This window comes from Protopterus annectens, chromosome 7.part0 (assembly GCF_019279795.1).
Source record: "Protopterus annectens isolate FY-2018-M chromosome 7.part0, PAN1.0, whole genome shotgun sequence".
In the NCBI taxonomy this organism is placed as follows: Eukaryota; Metazoa; Chordata; order Ceratodontiformes; family Protopteridae; genus Protopterus; species Protopterus annectens.
In genome coordinates this window covers 1369519657-1369533970 of record NC_056739.1, presented here as the reverse complement: position 1 = coordinate 1369533970, position 14314 = coordinate 1369519657, and positions in this window count along the sequence as shown.

The following is a 14314-nucleotide window of genomic DNA, read 5'->3' as shown; positions in this document are numbered from 1 at the left end:
GAGAAATTTTATAAGATTTCAGGTCTACACTTTAATAAATCAAAATCAAAATTTCTATTTTTAAATAAGAAAAAAGAACTACGAGTTACAGATAAATCCATCATAGGAAAACAAGAACTTATTATTTAGGAATAGTGTTATGCAAAAATATAAACAAAACAATATTAATAAATTATAAAACATTATTGAAACAATAAAAATATTTATAGAAAAGTGTAACAAAATTATATTAACTTTTGAAGACAGATTGCAATTAATAAAAATGGTTTTATTGCCAAAAATACTATATGTAGCATTAGCAATACAGGTAATTCCTGAAAGATGCTTTGTTAAAGAAATAAACTCATGTTTAATAAAATTTTTATGGTATCCCAAAAAGAATAGAGTAGCTCTAACTCATCACATTATACCCTGGAAACAAGGAGGATTGAACTTCCCAGAAATAGAAACATATATAAAAGCATCTGTGCTTAAAACTACAATAGACTGGATAAACCCAATTTTTTTTGCCAACTGGAAAGAATTAACAATGGCTATATTAACAAATGAATTTAAAATTCTCAATCGTAGACAAATCAAACAAACCCTGGTACATACTATGCATAAGTATACAATATAATATAACAAAACCTTCTAAAACAACACTGATTAATCATTACATCAATTCCTTTAGGAAACTTATCAATGCAAACATCTAAAACTTTGGTGTGACCTTTTAACCCCATTTACCATCACTAAGAACTTTCCTCACAAAATATATAGGAAAACAATAACCTCCTGGGAACAAACTGGATTCTTATGCTGGTTTCAATGTGTAAAAAATGTTTTAAATATACATATGATAAAAACTGCTTACAATATTCCAACACATGACTGGTTAACTTACAAAGCATTCTAATGTGCATTCAAGATTTATGCAGATTAATTAATAATTCCTCATTTATTAAAGATATTCCAAATCTAATAAGTTTTCTGTATGGATTTATATATAATAATTGTGAAAAGAAAAATTCAATTTCAAATCTATATAAAGAGTTAATAACAAATAAAAGAATTCCCAAACCATCATACTGGCCGTTCTTAACAAAATGTCAGTCATTGCAGTTAACAGAAGAAATTAAAACTAACATTTTACTATCAGTTAATAAAACCTCTAACACACAGTACTGGAAAATATTTAACTGGAAATATTTACATAGAGCATTTTTATCGCCAGATAGAATTAAAAAGATCAGTACTACTAGAAATGTTTTTTGCTGGAGGTGTGAAAAGTCAAATAAAGCAGACTGGATTCATATTTTTTATGAATGTAATAAAATGAAATCATATTGGAATGGAATCAATCGTTTTTTACAAGCTTTATTTAATTAATCCTTTACCTTAACTAAGGTATTGATTATACTAAATGTAAATGAAGGTCCCTACCTGAATAAGACAAATATGTATTTGTTATGGACAATACTAGCTATATCTAGAAAATGCGTAACTAGAAGGTGGAATTCAAATACACCTCCGACCTTGGAAGAATTCTACACTTTACTGAAGACAACTGCATTGATGGAAATAAAAATCAAAGAACTACAAATCTATCCCAGGCCATTGGTAAATAATCCTTGGAAGAAAGTTATATCTTTGTTGGACACTCTGCAATAATCAATATTGTATCTCTGATAACTGATCTTTTAATTCTATATTTAATAACATACAGTGTATGTAATTGAAAGTCAGGCTATTGTAAATATTGTATATAGTTGTTAAAAATGATATTTAAAAATATTATGTAAATGTTATTTTAATTGAAAATAAAAAAAAAATTTGAGGAAAAAAAAAGAAACCTCACAAAACAAAGGAAATCATTGCCAATGGGCATGCATAAACCACACCAGCAGTAATTTCCTATGGAAAACACTCACTGGCTTTCTGTTTCTTGGCATTTTATAATTTTGGAACTTGATGTTTAGGCAAATTTGATCTTGACCACCTAATGATATATCAAATATTACTTTGAATCTCCTGGCTACTTCCATTGTGCAAAGATCCACATGCATTATAAGTTTTAGTAAGCCCATTGATAAAACACTGCTTTTCAAGGAAATTTAGAATTATTTTCTGATAAATGCTTGATAATGTTGGGCCTTGAAAATAAATTAGGCAACAAACAAGCTAAAAATGTTTTCTAACATGGCATGCATAGTAGAAAGCAGAATGGAAGGGAATGAATGAATAAGTTTTGGATGACTATATTATTGGCAGGGTATGGAAGGTAAGATGGGTGGGCAAAAATTAAAAGTAAAAGAGTTTCAGTTAACTGACTGATTGTGAATGCTCAGATGAGTGCCGGACTATAAGTGAATAAGAGGATGAGTCAAGTGACCTTTGAAAAGTAAGTAGTGTATAAGAGTGAAACTAAAGCAGGGAGTAAGAAAGAAAGGAAGTGTTAGCAAGGGTGGGTATACAGAATGCAGACATAAATCTAACAGGGAGGTGCTTCTGCAATCTAAGAAAATTAAAAGAAAAGCTTGCCTTTTAAAATGTAGATTACTAGTAGGAGAGGGATCAAAAAATATGCTGTAGACCTGTAAGATTAAGAATGGAAGAGGAAGATTCTGGAAAAAAAAAGTAGGGGTGACTGTCTAGTGGAAAAAAAAAGAAAATAAACATAAGCACAGATATAAAGGATCCATAGTATCCAATATCATTTGTCAAGGTTAGGAACACATAGGCAGATGCAAAAGGGTGCTAATAGATTGATGAACATTGAATGGAGTGTATATAACAAATAGGTGTGTAAGTGAGCTCAGGTGTGAATATGGCAGATTTCACTGCGCTACATACAGAATCAAAAAGAAAAAGTATGGCAGGTTTCTTTCAGGGCTTTGGATCTGAAGGCTGGCAAGTAGCAGAAGCAACTCATTTAAATGTGCTATCAATTTTAATTTGCTAACATATGTACAAGGAAATCAAGATGGCTTTTAACCAGTCTGAATAGTATTTAAGTTAGGGGGCATTGTGATAATGTATACGTAATCTAATGATAGTTTTAACACCAATACGTTTAAAACTCTATCACTGAGTAATGATACATGACAACAGAGTAGTGCATTAGTAGGTAATCTGATACAGATAGCAACATAGGAGCACAAAGTAGGTAACACATTCTGGTGTAAAATGAGCTGGTATCATTTTGAAATTAGCATACAACTCCAAAGTAATATTAATTTCCAAAATGTTTATGAACATTACTGACAAACTATACTGAAATTATTTGCTAGCCTAGATGCTGGAAAATGGAAGACCTTCACTATTGTACTTGTTTTAAATGCTGGTTTCAGCTGCTCCAAAGAAATGCATTGTTTCTCTTTGAAACATATGGAAATATTTATTGAAGGTTATTATTTCTACCCAAGAGCTGCTATAACCTGCATGGGCATTGCCTTTAGATGAAATTATATAAAATATAAGCCCATTTGAGGCAATAACATTGTTAAATGCCAGTATAATTTCATTATATTGGCTGTATAAAGCATTTGCTTTAGGGAATGCATGAATTGTGAGAAACTGATTGATTGCAGTCAGAGAATTTTGTTCCCTGTAGCCATTTTGCTTAGGTGATGCCCCACTAAATGGCTGTAAGCACACTGAATTTAGATTCTACTCATAATTTTCTAAGAACAGAGAAAAAAGAATTATGGGTCTATAAAATGGTAATCATTGTTTGACTTTGTGCAAAACTAAATAACTGAAGCTGTCAGATTTAGAACACAGTGAAAAGAAATTCAAGTCATACATTATATGTTTGTTCCCAACAGTGTTATTTTACATTATCAGATAAAATAACACAATGAGATTTGATAAAGGAACATAGCATTAAAGCATTTGTCAGACAGATTTATCTGTGCACACATGCATGCATACATGTGTACATACATATATATATATATATATATAGAGAGAGAGAGAGAGAGAGAAAGAGAAAACTGATTTCCTATGTAGCATGACTGCATATAGTTTGTCTTCCTTTACATCACCCTTCATGTTTAACTGAAAATATTTTATGGTATGATGCACTTTTACCTGAGTGATATGAAAATCCTTATGCATTTTTACACAATCAATTGTTCTGTCCATTATCACTTATTAGTCAATTTGGACATGTGCTAGCAAAAATAGTGTGATAAAAATATACATGTACTAATATATATACTGGAAAATATTTTGATGCCATTTCAGAAGAATGGTGAGTTTGATATTTGAGACATGGCAATGACATGGTTAGAGCTGTTATCTTGCAACCTGAGGGTCCAATGTTTAGTCCTGATCACTGGTTACAGTCTGCATTGACTTTTCATGTGTTTTAATGTTTCTTCTTCTTCTTTCGGCTTTTCCCAGTTAGGGGTCACCACAGCAGATCACATGTCTGCTCATGATTGGCAGTGGAGTTTTACAGTGTCGAGTTGCCAGCCCGGCGCCCAACCTTCCACAGAAGGCACACACACACAAACACATGCACTCATGCCTAGGGCCAATTTAGAGTGTCCAATCCACCTACAGCATGTCTTTGGGATGTGGGAGGAAACCGGAGCACCCGGAGGAAACCCACGCGACCACAGGGAGGACATGCAGACTCCGCACAGAAGGCACCCCAGCCAAGGATCGAACCAGAGAACCTCTTGCTGTGAGGTGACAACGCTAACTGCTGCACCACCGTGGCCGCCCTTCATGTGTTTTAATGCTAATGTGAGTTTATCCAAGGTGTTGTGGGTTGGTCCAAGAGACTAGAGGCATAAGCTACATTAAAAATATGCTTGCATGAAGCCACTGTTATTGTGGCTACAAAACATCATCAAAGTTCAATCACTTATCTTATTCAGCTAAGTTATTAAATAAACAAATTAAGATGACAAATCTTGCAATAGATCTGAAAATGGCTTAAGATGAAGAAATATTTGACAGTTCAAAGTTTATTTAAATACAAAATAAATCCATTAAATTTTTAGGAGCAAACAAATGACATTAATTGAGTTCACACATATCAAAAAGGTGTAGCCACACAAAATGTGATATTTAAACTCTTGTCAGAATGATAAATGGACACCTTAAGTGTTACACCCATATATGCCATTGAGTGACATGAAGATGGAATTAACATGAGAAGATGCTACAGTACACTGAGTTGTATGGTTTTTTCCTAATTTGTCTTTTAACTGATTAGAAATTTGTACAGCATTTAGCATGGATATTGATGACAGTACACCCTGACACCTTAGCATATCATTCATTGAGACTGTTTAATGTGCATTTCCTTTTTGGAGGCAACACACTATTCTTGGTGGGATACCAACAATAAACTATTTTGCAAAATATAACTAACTGTCATAGAAAGAGGCAGATTAATTTTTCAGGTTAATGTTTTGAAAAACAGATCTGAAAATGAGGACCTGTAAAGGACAGTCACACAAGTGTGTAGCAGAGGGAAGTGTTTCAAAGGGGTCTTGAATGGGCATAATTTTATATATGCTGTCTTTGTTATCTATGTTTACTCCACTATCTTCAGTGCTGACTGGTGATCTTTGGAGTGGTTCAGTGTCTTGTTCAAAGTCAAAGTATGCAGGTGGTATATGAAGAAAAAAATGTACTACATGACATAATTGGTTTGAAGATAGTTGGCTTTTCTCACTGTGTTATATAACCAGCCAAATGTCTTTACAATAGAGAGGAGGGGAATGACCAGCAGTGTGCAGAGGAAAACAATGTAACAAGAATTGGTCACAGTGGGTGGTAATTTCCCTTCCCCATGATATAATAACCTTTAGAAGGCTGACAAAACAGAAGATTAATACTGTGCAAGCAATAAAGCCCAAAAGTGTGTGTGTGTGTTACTGTGAAATAACGCCCGTCCAGTGGTGTTATGAGGCCCAATGCCACAGGTGAATGGCATTATTTACACAGTGACACACACACTGGAGGGCATTATTGCATTTAGAGAATGGGCTCTCTGTAATATTACTGAGTTTTACTTAGATTTTTTTTTTTATTACAAATAGTCCCCCCGCCTAATGTTTCATAGTTGCTGTAGTGTATATAAATGGTGTTAGAGGAAGTATTTTACATCCAAAATATACCATGTTAAAAATATTCATATATTTATTTCATTTTTTAGTCCCTTACTCCTAAAATGTGTGGTTTGCTACCAGTCATTGGCTGTTGACGTCACTAAATCATGACATACATTTGAGGTTTCAGACATTATTTCCTTCAGAAAATTCATGCTAATACAATTCCTGTTATTTAAGCAACTTTCTAATTTTATAAGAGCAATATTTAAAGTCTGTTCCTATTTTGAGCCTTTGTTCCCATTTAGTTTAAGCTTTATCTTGATTTTTTAAAGCTGAGCGGTCGAGAGGTATGCAGACCTTTTTACTGCTGCTGCCAGTGCTTGCTCAATCTCATTCACTCTCTCACACACACTTGTGCTTCAGAAAATGCATGCACACATACCCTATCATTACAGAAACTTTTCCATTTTATAAGAGCAGTATTTAAAATCTGCCCCTATTTTGAGTCTTTGTTTCCCCTTTAGGCTTCATGGTAACACCTTGAGCTAAAAAGTCGCGAGGTATGCAACCCTCTACTGCTGCTGCTGCCAGTGCTCAATCGCTCTCACTTTTCACAGTCTCTCTCACACTCTGTCACACACAAACACACACACACTAATTTCATACACGCATACGCTCACACATACAGACAGAAACAGAAACACACGCGCACACACACACACACACACACACACACACACACACTCACACACACACACACACACACACACACACTTTTATGTTTCATTTACTTTTACACTCACTAAACAGCAAAAGTGCTGCTTTGCAAGTGTAAAATAACACATACACTCACACACAAAGAGATAAACACACAGTTTTTTTTAATTTTCTTTCTTTTTTAATTTTATTTTATACTCACTAAAAAGCAAAAGCTCTGCTTAGTGAGTGTAAAATAATGGAGGCCGTTATGTTACTTGCAGTCCAAGCTCCACTGCAAATTGATATGCTGCTGTGAAGCATCGGACTCGTTTTTTATTGGGCATTACCTGTAGATTAACACCCTTTTGTTCATTCTCCAATCAGGGTGTGACCTACAGGTCGCCCTTTCTCTAAAAGCTGTTAACAAGCTGCTTTCTGTGGTCCACATTTTGATTCCCTTAGCCTCTATTTGCCTACCATTTCACCTTGAGCAAGTCACTTAACTATATAAAGCTTTGCAGCAAATGGAAAATTGATCTAGACTCTTCAATGGTCTCCTTGAAGCATGCCTAGTAACTACCTATGAAACTCAGAGATGATTTAATAAGTAAATAAGGTGTGCGGAAGGCAAAGCTATACTGTATAGGATGTATAAACAAAATATAAATGAGGTTTATTCTATGTATTTTAAACATAATTCAGTGACATTGTCACTACATGTACGCCCTAGGCCTGTAATACCCCAAATATATTCCTAAAGTAAGTGTTGTACAAATGTTCTTTAGACAAATTCTTAAAAATGCTATATCAGTGCAATACATAGCTATATAACTTGTACATTTAAACTGACAATTAAATAATGAAAATTCTGTGAAAGATTTCAAAGACTCACAAATAAAGTCTGCCTTACATTTCAAAGGACTGTAGAGTACTTTTCTCTTGCAGGTGACTTTCATGCTAAAGCAAAACCATGATTCCCTTCAAATTTAAAAAAGTTCATAGATAATTTGCTCATCATTAAATTAAATGTTTGTCATCCAGCTATATTTTCACATTTTCATTTAGTCATCTGACTTACGGGATTTGCATAGAAAAAGTCACGTGTGAATTTTGCACGTGGAAGCTCAAGGGTTTAGCTAGATGTGGTCACCAATAATGAATATTGACGTGCAGAGCCTGACTACCATGTGGTCCTATTTATTTTGCTGATAATGCATTTCCTCAATGTGGAACATTGACAATATTTAGTGGTTTGCCCCTGTACCCCTTCTACAAAGGTACTGTTGTTTTTAAAGATTCTCAAGTATTTTGGGCTGACAGACAACAGTGTTGTTTTAATTTGGATAAACATAATTGTACAAATCATGTCTGTGACTTAATACTAAAGCAAAACAGGGTAATTTATTGTACATCCACATTTTTTTAAGAGTAAGTCAAGTAAGGTGAAAGGCCATAACCTTTCAACCTCATGCCCTTTGACTGGAATCTATTTCCTACAGATATATATCTGCTGCCATAAGTCTCCTACCACATTTTTCTGATATCACATTCCTGATACCTCCATTTTACTGATATCACATTCCTGATACCTTTTAGCATTGCTGGACTTAGACTGTAAGAACATAGCTCATGTGTTTAATGTATTCAGCCTTTCAAAGAGTGTTTCTTCTTTTTATCATGGATGTGTGAACCTACATTATATATTCAACTAAGGGGATGTGGAGGAGTGACACGACACATAGTGGTGCAAACTGGGGCTTGCTTCCCCCTGCAAAAGGAGGTAGTGTATCAGTTTGAATTGTGGAGTTGTATAGCTCATCATTTATAACAGACTGATTATTAATTGGTAGTTTTTGAGATGATCATTCATATGAAACAAGGCAAACACCTCCCAGCTGTAACATATACAGTAGTCTGAGATGTGTGAAACAAAAAGCCAGAAGGTTTTGGTCTTCCATCAACTAGACTATGCTGCTGTAAAAAAGAAAGGCACCAACTCTTTGAGAAGTTATATCAGTGTATAAGTAGGGTTTATTTCCCAGCACCAAAAGCTGGGAAAATAGTATTACTGTTCAAGACCCCTATGTGACATTTCATGTCTTGTGTCATCATCATCTTCTTTCGGCTGTTCCCATTAGGGGTCGCCACGGCAGATCACCTGTTTCCATTTCTTCCTGTCCTCTGCATCTTGCTCTGTCACACCAACCACCTGCATGTCCTCTCTCACCACATCCATAAACCTTATCTTAGGCCTTCCTCTTTTCCTGTTACCTGGTAGCTTCATCCTTAGCATCTTTTTCCCAATATACTCAGCATCCCTCCTCAGCACATGTCCAAACTAAAGTAATCTTGCCTCTCTGGCTTTGTCTCCAAACCTTCCAACCTGGGCTGACCCTCTATAATACTTATTCCTAATCTTGTCCACCCTTGTCACACCCAGTGCAAATCTTAACATCTTTAATTCTGCCACATCCAGCTCAAACTCCTGCCTTTTTGTCAATGCCACTGTCTCCAATGCATATAACATAGCTGGTCTCACTACCCTCTTGTAGACCTTCCCTTTCACTCTTACAGGTACTTGTCTGTCACAAATCACTCCTGACACTCTTCTCCACCCACTCCATCCTGCCTGTACTCTCTTCTTCACCGCTCTTCCACACTCACCGTTACTCTGAACTACTGACCCCAAGTATTTAAACTCATCCACCTTCCCCACCTCTACTCCTTGCATCCTCACCATTCCTCTATCCTCCCTCTCATTCACACACATATATTCTGTCTTAGTCCTGCTGACCTTCATTCCTCTTCTCTCTAGAGCATATCTCCATCTCTCCAGGGTCTCCTCCACCTGTTCCCTACTCTCACTACAGATCACAATGTCATCTGCAAACATCATAGTCCACGGGGACTCCTGTCTGATCTCGTCTGTCAACCTGTACAGCATTTCATGTCTTTCGTGCAAATGAATATACAAGTCAAATGCCATGAGGAGCCTCAAACCACTACCACCACAAAATCATGAAAAACAAAACAGTGCTACTCTTAAATCACATTACCTCTTCCTCTCCCAGGGTATCTTGAATGTAGGTGCATGTTCAGATCGGAGGGGGGCAAAGAAAGAACTAGTAACAGTAATGACATTACTAGAATAAAAGTGAATAATGACTGATGTAGACAGGCAAATATGACAAAACATGTATACTAATGTAAGTATGTCAGGCTGTATTCACCGGGACAAAACTGTTAGTGCTGGCATAATGTTACAAACCAAATAGTGAAGCTGTGGAAACAGAGTTTAGACTTGTATCTTTATGTTAAATGGTTTGATGATACAGATCTTCTTAGCAGTGTGCATGTTAAACATAATTTATATAGACTTACACTACCGACTCCAGACAATTTCTGAAATACCAGACTACTGTAAATCTTTTTAGTTTGAATTTATTACAACACTTTTATTAAATGATGTAGAAAGCTTTTAGAAAAAAGCAGTTTCTGTACCATTGTACTGTAAACTACTCCTTTACTGTTATCTAGCGATGTTACCGGTATGTTTTAATATATGCACACATAGCTCTTTTTTATATATGTTATCTGAATATGCAGCTATACCTTTCCTTCTTTAGGTAAAATAACCTTTTATTTCTTGTGCCTTTGTACCCAGGTTGTGGAAAAGGGAAAGGCAGTACCCTTGAACTCTTTCTTAACATGCCTCATGATGTGAGGATTCTTAATGTCAGAGCATCACAAACTAATATTGTCCACTGAACACTATGGGCCACACTGGCTGTGGGCAAAGATGCAAAGATTGTCATAAGAACCAGTGTTCGGGATTGTATGAGGGAACTAATTATGACAGAATGGGGGTTACATAAACCAGAAATAATGGAGTCGAGGAGGTATAGAAAACTATAAAAAAGGAAGTCTGTGGCAACATGGAAAAGCTTAAATGTTGCCAAGACAAAAATAGAAAAGGAATCTAACTAAGCTGAAAATAGATATGAGGAGATCCAGAAGGAGGGGGAAGCACATTATGAGGAAGTCAGACTCATGGCAGTGAAGTCTGAGGAGGCCAAGGGAGAACGGAGAAAAAGATAGTAGCAGGCTTTAAGAATATGAAGAAGGCCTTCCCCACATACACTGGGAGAAGGAAAAAAGATGGGAAAGAAAATGGTAAACAAGCCTCTGCAGCAAAATTGTAAGTAAGCCAAGAAACCAGTTATAACTAAATTAATATTTTCCATCACTGTTTATGAAAGGAACATTTCAGAGGGTAACAATAAGGCAAGTGAAGACGAGGAGATGAGGAGAATGCATTAATAAGGAGCTACAAAAGAGGAGATAGAAAGAGCACTGGAGGATTTCTATGACAGGAAATGCAAAGGAACTAGATGGGATTCCCACTGAGAATTCGGAAAAAGGCTTCTTAGGTTTGGAACGTCTGAGAGATATATTCAATAAGTGATTTAGGGAAGCTGTTACCCTGGGGAACTGGGGACAAACAATTTTTGTGGAGCAAGAAGCAATCCCCAAAAAACTATAAGAAAGTAAACTCAACTTTGGTAATGGCCACAATTATGTAAATACAATCCACCATGTTGTCCTACTGTGGCCACTAAAAGTTTAAAAACAGAGCCTGTGGCCATGTTTCTTGATATTGCTAAATCCTGATGTTCAAAATACTGTTTTTTCAGTGTCAAAGGTTATGGAACTTTTTAAACAAAATATTTATATAACAGATGTTTTTCTTATGTTTGTGTTGTGTTTGTGTAAACATCAATTCTATATTATATTAGTATGGGATTTATATATTGTTTTCTTTGTGACAACACTAATATGGTTCTAAGACTCATCCAGTTAATTAGTAATTTACTACAGACTGTTCAAAAATAATTATTTCTTTTTATGGGAGATATTTATAGCAATGGAGACTATAATGTCTGTCATTTTTTTACATTCATTATTTATTATGTGAAAGCATTCATGCATTTGATTGATTATATTTTTATTGACAGAAAATTAGCAAGATCTAGATTTGCTTAAAGATCATGTTTAAAAGCACAAAATGTGCTTTTCTTTTCAAACAAAAAAAAGTATTTAATCGTTTTTTTTGTGTGTCTGAAAAGAAAAGTAAATTTTGAAGCGTTTAAAAAATATTAAGTTATAAATATTGCTTCCAAACCCAGAAGACTAAATGTAGCACGCCATGTTTATGGCATTAATATTCATGTTAATGATATAGTTTTCTTCCAAACTGTTAATCTAACAGTTTGGCAATTACATAATTAATTTACAACTACTTACTTACACTAATCCCACATTATTAGATCTGGAACCAAAAATGACATAATCCTGCCCTCCTATGAATATTAATGCCATAAACACGGCTTACTACATTTAGTCTTCCGAGTTCAGGATCAATATTTAAAAAGTGTTTTCTAATGCATTGGTGCAAATCAACCTTTGGCTTTTGTATAAAAAAATTAACACCAAAGTTTGTTTCACCCCTTTAGACGTGATCCTTAAGGCAATAAATAAGCCAACAACTTTTTTTTAAAGTTTGAGGGTAAATGAGCAAAATTGAATATTGACTGTTTGGATGTACATTTAAACAGAAGTGAAGAATAATCATTTAAATTCCTCCATTTGTAGGAAATCATCTACCACAAATTCACTTCTACATTTCAAAAGTGGGTATTTTAAGTATGTTAAATAGAACACATCAAAAGGTCACATTATTAAGTTATCTAAATTGAGTTCTGACTATGTAACTTTTAAAAGGGAGTTATAGAATCATATCAATATGGTCATAGAAACAGATTATAAAAAGAATATTTAAAATATGTCATTAAATAAAAGATGAAAGAGAGATTCGTTTTGCACCTATTTTTTCATTCTTCAGATGATGTTGAAAATTTACAGAAAAAGAATAATGGAAATTAAACAACTGCCTTTGTACTTCCATATTCCAAAGACATGCAGCAGGTAGATTGGACACTCTAAGTTGGCCACAGATGTTAGCGTGCATGAGAGTGTGTGGTGCGGAAAAACTACCACATCAGGGCTAGCCACCCAGTGGTATAAACCTTGTCTCTAGATAATTGTAACTGACGAATTGACACTCTGACCCCATGTGCAAAAAATGGGAAAAAAAGGGGTTGTGTATGGATGGATGAATTCTATAAATGTTAAGAGCATTTTAACTGAAAATTAGAAGATTATTTTAGAAACAAAGAATTGATAGATGTGTTAGGAGAAATTTTAAATTTGAGGCCTCCTAACTTAAAATTAATTTTAGAATGATAAGATGCGAATGTTCACATTTTACATAAAATTGGCATTGGTAAGTGTAGTTTCTACAAAATGTGCAGAAAGTTTTAAAAGCGTGAGCATGGACAATTTAAATAGGATTACCGTTAGTAAGTACATATTTAATTGTAATTCAACCATTGTTTATATCTTACTACATGCATAGACTGTGAGACCTTCTGAGTGGGTAAACCCACAAGAAGGTTCTCACATCAAATAAACAAACATGTATTATCAATAAAGAACAAGAATACAATTAATGACTCATACAGACAGTTCTGAATGTTTGAATTATGTAAACAGCTCATTTTCTGGGTATTCGATTATACTGCACGTGATCCAAGGAAGGGAGACTTGGAACATGTGCTAGATAATAAAGAATTTATGTGGCAGATATGCTTAGATGTTTGTGTCAGTCCTCAGTTAAATGACACTGCAAATATAATGTGTCTGTAAAAAATGAAAACATCTTGAATATATTTATTTTATATTCGCATTTTACAGATGCATGTTTCAGAGTAGGCACTTTTAAACTTTGCAACATTTTCTTGAAAATATATTTTGTATTGTTAAATTCACTGCCATGTGATTTTATTCAAATTTTATGCAAACATTTTCAGTACTCTATTACAATTTACTCTGAGTCTTGGTTACTGTGAGATGAAAAGTGCTCATTTTTTATATTAACAATAATATGGTCTTACTCAGCTTAGGGCTCCAGTTTCTTTGATTCTGAAACCTCAGTATGTTAGAGAGTACCATTATCCAGCGTGGTCAGACACAACTGACTTACTGGGGAATCTGATTTTTCAAATGTTCAAAACAAGTTGGCCTGCAAAGATTACAAGAAAAGACATCAGCTGCAGAGAGACAGAACCCCTGAACTCTTTCTGTGTAGAGCTGATGGTCTAAGAGTTCTTAAAGTCAGTGTTTCTGCAGGCTAATATCATCCATGCAACAGTGTGGATCATACTGGCAGTGGAGAAGGAGCCAGGAATCATCATAATGAGAAACATCTGGGACAATTGGGGAAATTATTACGACAGACTGTGGGAGACATAAACAGAAATGTGGAAGATGGAATGAGAGCATAGGAGTGATGGAGCAATGGAAAGCCATAAAAATGAAAATCTGGGAAAATATGACAAAAAAGTTAAATGTCGCCAAGACAGGAAATAACAAGGAAACCAGTCTGGTTGAAAAGAGCTCTCTACCAGAGCTATAAAGGAAAGTAAAAGAGGTACAGTGAA